We start from the raw sequence: 5,940 nt of genomic DNA, 5'->3' as shown, positions 1-5,940 counted from the left end.
CAGGGTCTAAGATAAAAGTAAACTGGTTTCTCACAGAAGAACAACTATTTGCAGTACTGACATCAGACAGAAACCTCTCCCATGTGCCCCCATAAAATGATGTACCCATAAAATGAAAAGTGACCTCAACCGTGTCCCTAAAGCAAATATATCTTAGTTGTGTGGGCTAGCTTCCATTTGTGTCACTCAGTGAAGCCCCACAATATTCCCTTTGTTTGAGTAAGAATAAAACTGGCGAGAAAAAGACCTGGCAAACAGCACGCTCACTCACATCCTTACTGGGATGTTGCAATCTTAGCGTTGGGGACAAACCATCCTGAGAATCCTCATGCTACAGTTGTTGCAACTTCTGAAAGATTTGCAAAAAATACTCTTGGGACTCAGCCTGATATTTAAGGAAGACCAATGACAGTGATAGACTTTGGAAAAGAGGAGGTGTTACTGTTAGTGCTGGAACCATCAAAGCCATCTTTGGACCAGCATTCCAACTTCAGTACCTATAAAAGTCATCAGCTTTAACTTCAAAACTTATGATTTGGTGGGTCTAGTAGCATCAGGAAAAAACATTATATATATATATAATATTATATATGCACATTATATATGTGTGCATATGCATCTATATGTATATGCATACATATACATGTATATATGTGTGTATATGCATACACAAACATGTATATACGTGTGTGTATATAATTTTGGAAAAAGCATAATTTTTTAATAGGCACCCTAGATATGCAATGAGATCACTAAATTGTTTCCTTCTTCTCTTGTATAGAGCTAAACTACAGTTTCCAGCCTTTCCTGCAGCTGTGTTGGACTGTGTAATTCAGTCCTGGCCAATAGAATGTAGGCAAAAGTAAGGTACATCACTTCTAGCATTAGTCCCTAAAACCACTCTTGAAATCCTCTAAGTTGGCTTTTTCTCCTCTTGTCATCTGCCACCTTGGTACAGAGGATCCCAGAGAGGACTCTAAATGCCCTGAGTGATGGCAGAGACATTAGATGGAAGGAAAACTGTGCCCCTGAATGAGTGTGTAGGGAAGATCACCCTTTACAATCTGCAACAGTCACTGGACTATGTAATGAGCAATAACTACATATTTATGCTGTCAGCTACTGAAATTTGGGGACCATTTGTTACAACCTCTAGCTTTTCTTAACTTAATATACCAGGTGATTCTAACATAGTCCAATAACCACTTTTGGAGAAACACTACTCCAAACAAAACTGTGGAGAAGCAAATGATTCCGCCTTCTGGTGACAATTCCTTAGCGTCTAAGAAGGACTCAAATGGTAATGGTTTCAGGAGTGGTAGCAATCCAAGTGGATGCAAGATTTGGGGTCGGTGCCTCCATTCCATAAATGTTGCCTGTTCATAAAATTTACTCAAAAGTCACAATTTATATGGTATTATTTTATTTCCTGAGTATTTACCTCCTTTTTTTCTCTCTGCCTTGACCGTGTCACCACTGGGGAAGAAAGATGAGCTCCAAGAGAAAAGGAAGAGCCTCAGGTCTGTAGAGTCTTTGTTACGTGGTAGACACTATACTGAACACTTTTCATGCACAATCTCATTTACACTCACATGCATTCCTTCAAAGTAGGCATGAATATTCCCATTTTATAATGAAGACTCTAAAACCTTGGTGGAATTGCTGTGCCAGCATTGGGGACTTACTGATGAACTTAAAGCTCTGCCCCTTTAGGGAGTTTGACTGGGTGACCTAAGTACACCTAAGCTATGCATCTCAGTGGGAAGATAGATGAAGGAGCATTAACTCAATCTGAGTGGTATCACTGGGCTGGAACAGCAGTTAGGGAAGGGCTTTGCTCGATGATGTAGACCGGTTTGCTCAGTTCTGCAAGGGACTATTCTAAATGGACCCATGGTAAGCCTATTCAAACTCATTAAGCTCCTTGAACTCTGACCTGGTAGAAAGGATGTGCTTTTTATTAAGAACCTTATAAAAGTACTATTTTTAGCCCCAGAAACTCCATTTCTAGGGATCAGTTCTAAGGAAATAATTTGAAATATGGAAAACACTGTACACAAAAAGCTCTACTATGACACTATTTATAAACAAAATGAGGATACAACCTAAATGTTGTTTAAGTGGATAAGTCATTGGGTTAATGATGCATTATTAAATGACACACATGGTCATGAAAATAATCATGCAGAGGGCTTGTAATAACTTTGAAAATGTTGAAACGATAATGTTAAGTGAAAAATATTAAAATGTAGATTTGAATTAAAATGGCCATCTAAAATGAAAAAAAGAACATCAAAAACTAGTGATAGAAAAAAGTTGGAAAGAAATATACCAAAATGTTCATAGCATTTTGTCTTTGGGAAAAAGAATATGAGGTAATTTTCTCCTCCACTTCTCTAATTTTTCTCAAATGTTCTCTTATGCTCATGCTTATATTTTATAATGGAAAATCAAAAAATAGAAAATTTAAATACAAAGAATTTGCTTTTAGAGAAAGAGTTCAGAAGAAAAATTTTAAGCTGTAAAAAAAAATGGAAATACAGCACATAGACAGAAAAATGTATGAAATACACAACTCAAGGATTTATCACAAGACAAGCACCACCAAGCTCAAGGGCTAGAATACTGCCAGTGCTCAGAAATCCCTCTTATATCCCCCTGAGTCACCATCCCCTTTGTCGTCTCCAACAGTAATGACTGTCAAGCTTCTATGGTCACTGTTTCCTTCCTTTTCTTCAGAATGTTGTGTCCTAAGTCTGAATCCTTAAACATGAGAATTTTATCTACCTTTTGAACTTTATGGAAATGGAATCATAGAACATTTCTTTGTATCTGCTTTCTTTTTTTTTTAACACTATAAATGTGAGGTGCCTCCATGTTGTTGCATGTGGCAAAATTCATTAATCGCTGTATAGTGTTGCATTGTGTGAATGCAACATTATTTGTCTATCATTTTCCTGTAGATGTTTCCAGTTTGGACCATTAAGAAAAATGCTGCTGTGAACAGTCTTGTACGTTTCTTAGTGCATGCGTGTGCAGACATTTCTTTGAGGATAAACCTAGGAGTGGAAGTTCTGGGTCATAGGACATGCGTATCTTTTTCTTCTTCTTTTCATAATATTCCTTCTTATATGTATCAAAGCTCATACCACACAATGAGCTCTGGGTTGCAAAAGAGAATTTATTTTTTGCGTCTGTCTAAGGATGTGGATATCTTCAGTAGATTTAATGCTGTACTGTTCCCCACAGTGGTTCTAAGAGTTTACGCTTCCATTGGCAAGAAGTATGTGCTTTAACCCTTTATGGAGTGGAAGCATATGGCCCATAAAAGGAGACTCCAGGGGATTGGTTTTTAGCCTTTTTCTTCTCAGGGACAGACTGGAGAAAGCTTTTTTTATCAGATTATGGGATCCCCAAGGCTCACAATAGATATTGACATTGCTATATACACCAGCTCAGAATCTAATCTGACCTTGAAGTGAATCTTCCAATACAATTAAAAAAAAAAAACCCCATCCCAGCAGTCACAGAGCTGAAGGGCACTCAGAAATAACACTTGGGTGAAAAGAGGTAGGTACTAAGGAGTAAAGTTCTGGATGTGAATGGATCACACAAATAAAATATCTTTTGATAGTTCTGAGTCTGGGAACTTCAGGAAGCCATGGAGATGGTAATGGGGCTAAACCAAGAATTTTCAATATTAGACGCTTAGAGAAATGAAATCTTTTCTGCTGATAGGACTGGGCAGGATTTCTAAAGCTTCCTGGCTTTGTTTTGACCTGGAATTCTGTGAACTCATTGTGATAGCTCTGGCAACATCATGCTAATCACAGGCTTTGGTTGGAAGTCATATCTATCTCTGATTAACAAAGTTAGGAAAATTAGCTTTAAACGGACACATGTATAGTCTCTTAAACCTTGGGGCCCATGGGGTTCGTGGTGTTGAAGAGACTGGGGAGCACTGAAGGTTTATCATGAGGAATGTGGGTGTGCTCAGCAACCTAGAAACATACCCACACTTGTCTGTTCAATCTCTCCTTCGTGGCCATTCTTCATTTTTTTAATTTTTAATTTTTTTACTGATTTTTAGAGGTGGAGTCTTGCTATGTTGCCCAGGTTGTTCTCAAACTTTTGGCTTCAAGTGACCCTCCCACCTCAGCCTCCCGGGTGGCTGGGATTCCAGGTTCTTCCATGCCTGGCTCTCTTTGGCCATTCCCTACTCTCTAGCATAGACTCTCAGTGATGGGTCCCGTGGAGGATGACAAATTTCACCCCTGTCCACAGGCATAGGGGCTTAGCAGGATTTGACCAGCCTGTTAGGCCAAGGCAAAAGAAAAATCAAGGGGATGGCGTGTGCCTTCTCTGTAAGAAATACATCTTGGGGGACAGAATGGATGTCATCATAGATGAAAAGAAAGACCTGTATTAGTTTTCTGCAGCTTCTATAGCAAATTACCACAAATAAAACAGCATAAGTGTATTATGTTACAGGTTTTTTGTTTGTTGGTTTTTTTGAGACAGAGTCTCACTCTGTCACCCAGGCTATAGTGCAGTGGTGCGATCTCAGCTCACTGCAACTTCCGCTTTCCATGTTCAAGTGATTCTCGTGCCTCAGCCTCTAGAGCAGGTGGGATTACAGGTGTGCACCACCACGCCCAGCTAATTTTTGTATTTGGTAGAGATGGGGTTTTGCCATGTTGGCCAGGCTGGCCTCAAACTCCTGAACTCAAGTGATCCACCCACCTCAGCCTTGCAAAGTGCTGGGATTACAGGCGTAAGCCTTGCACCTGGGGCCTTATGTTACAGTTTTGTAGGTTAAAAGTCTGACATGAAGGCTGGGATGCAGTGGCTCTGGCCTGTAATTGCAGCACTTTGGGAGGCCAAGGCAGGAGGATCACTTAAAGCCAGGACTTTGAGAGCAGCCTGGGCAACAACGTGAGACTCTTGTCTCTACAAAAATAAATACATAAATAAACAAATAAAGGAAAATAAAAAATTATTAATTTTAGAAGTCTGACTTGAGTCTCAGTGGACTGTAATTGAGTGTTAGCAGGGCTGCCTTTCTATCTGGAGGCTCTAGGGGAGACACATGTAGATCTGTTTCCTTGTCTTTCAGTTTCTAGAGGCCGCTCACATTCCTTGGCTTGTGGCCTCTTCCTCCATCTTCAAATCCCGGTAATATTGCATCCCTGGACTATCTCTCCCCCACTCACATCTCCTTCTTCCTCCCTTTTCCTCTTTTAAGAATGCCGTGATTTCTTAGCACCCCCAGGATCACCCAGAATAATCTATTTTAAAGGCAGCTAATTAGCAACCTGAATTCCATCTGCAACCTTAATCTCCCTGCGCCTTGTCACCTAGCATAGTCACATGTTCCAGAGATTTGAGCGTGACCATATTTGGGGGCCATTATTCTCCCTGGCACAGACCTTGGGTAACGGGATGGTTAATTGATGTGCTGTGAGCTGCAAAAGAAAGAGAAGGCCAGGGGTGGAAGTAGGGGAGGACAGATTGAGCCTCCAGGGTATAAAAACAGCTTCCCCCACAACCCCACTTCTTCCTGGTGAGGCACAGAGCAAAAGAAGGTGAGCGAGCCCTGTAAATGATGCCGCTGCACATTGCAATCCCAGAAGTCACACCCTTGGGTTTCATGAAAAAGTTCCATGAACTTCCAGACATTTTCAGGCAACAGCTTGACTTGTTGCTGAGACACTGATATGCAGAGCGATTCTTCACAGTAGTGTATTTGAACCTTCTCTCCTTGCATCCCAGGAGAGACCTAGTCTGAATGTGGCCTCCAGGAGTGGAGGGACTAAAAACGCCAGAAGGAAGAACGAAAATGCTAGAAATCAGCCGTGTCCTAGCAGCTAAACTTGTGCCTTCTCTATACAGGTATCGGGCCTGAGCACATTACAGGCATTGCCTTAATCTTTGCAAAAG

At 40.7% G+C, this 5,940-nt stretch overlaps 1 pseudogene; it reads right to left on the bottom strand.

Annotated features, from left to right (window-relative positions):
* Positions 1-3,116: 3,116 nt before the first annotated feature.
* LOC115936126 (uncharacterized) lies at positions 3,117-3,233 on the bottom strand (annotated as a pseudogene).
* Positions 3,234-5,940: the final 2,707 nt, after the last annotated feature.

The sequence above is a fragment of the Gorilla gorilla genome, chromosome 8 (genome assembly GCF_029281585.2).
Source record: "Gorilla gorilla gorilla isolate KB3781 chromosome 8, NHGRI_mGorGor1-v2.1_pri, whole genome shotgun sequence".
NCBI lineage: Eukaryota > Metazoa > Chordata > Mammalia > Primates > Hominidae > Gorilla > Gorilla gorilla.
The sequence above is the reverse complement of the archived record's forward strand: the minus strand, read 5'-3'. Positions and strand labels throughout refer to the sequence as shown.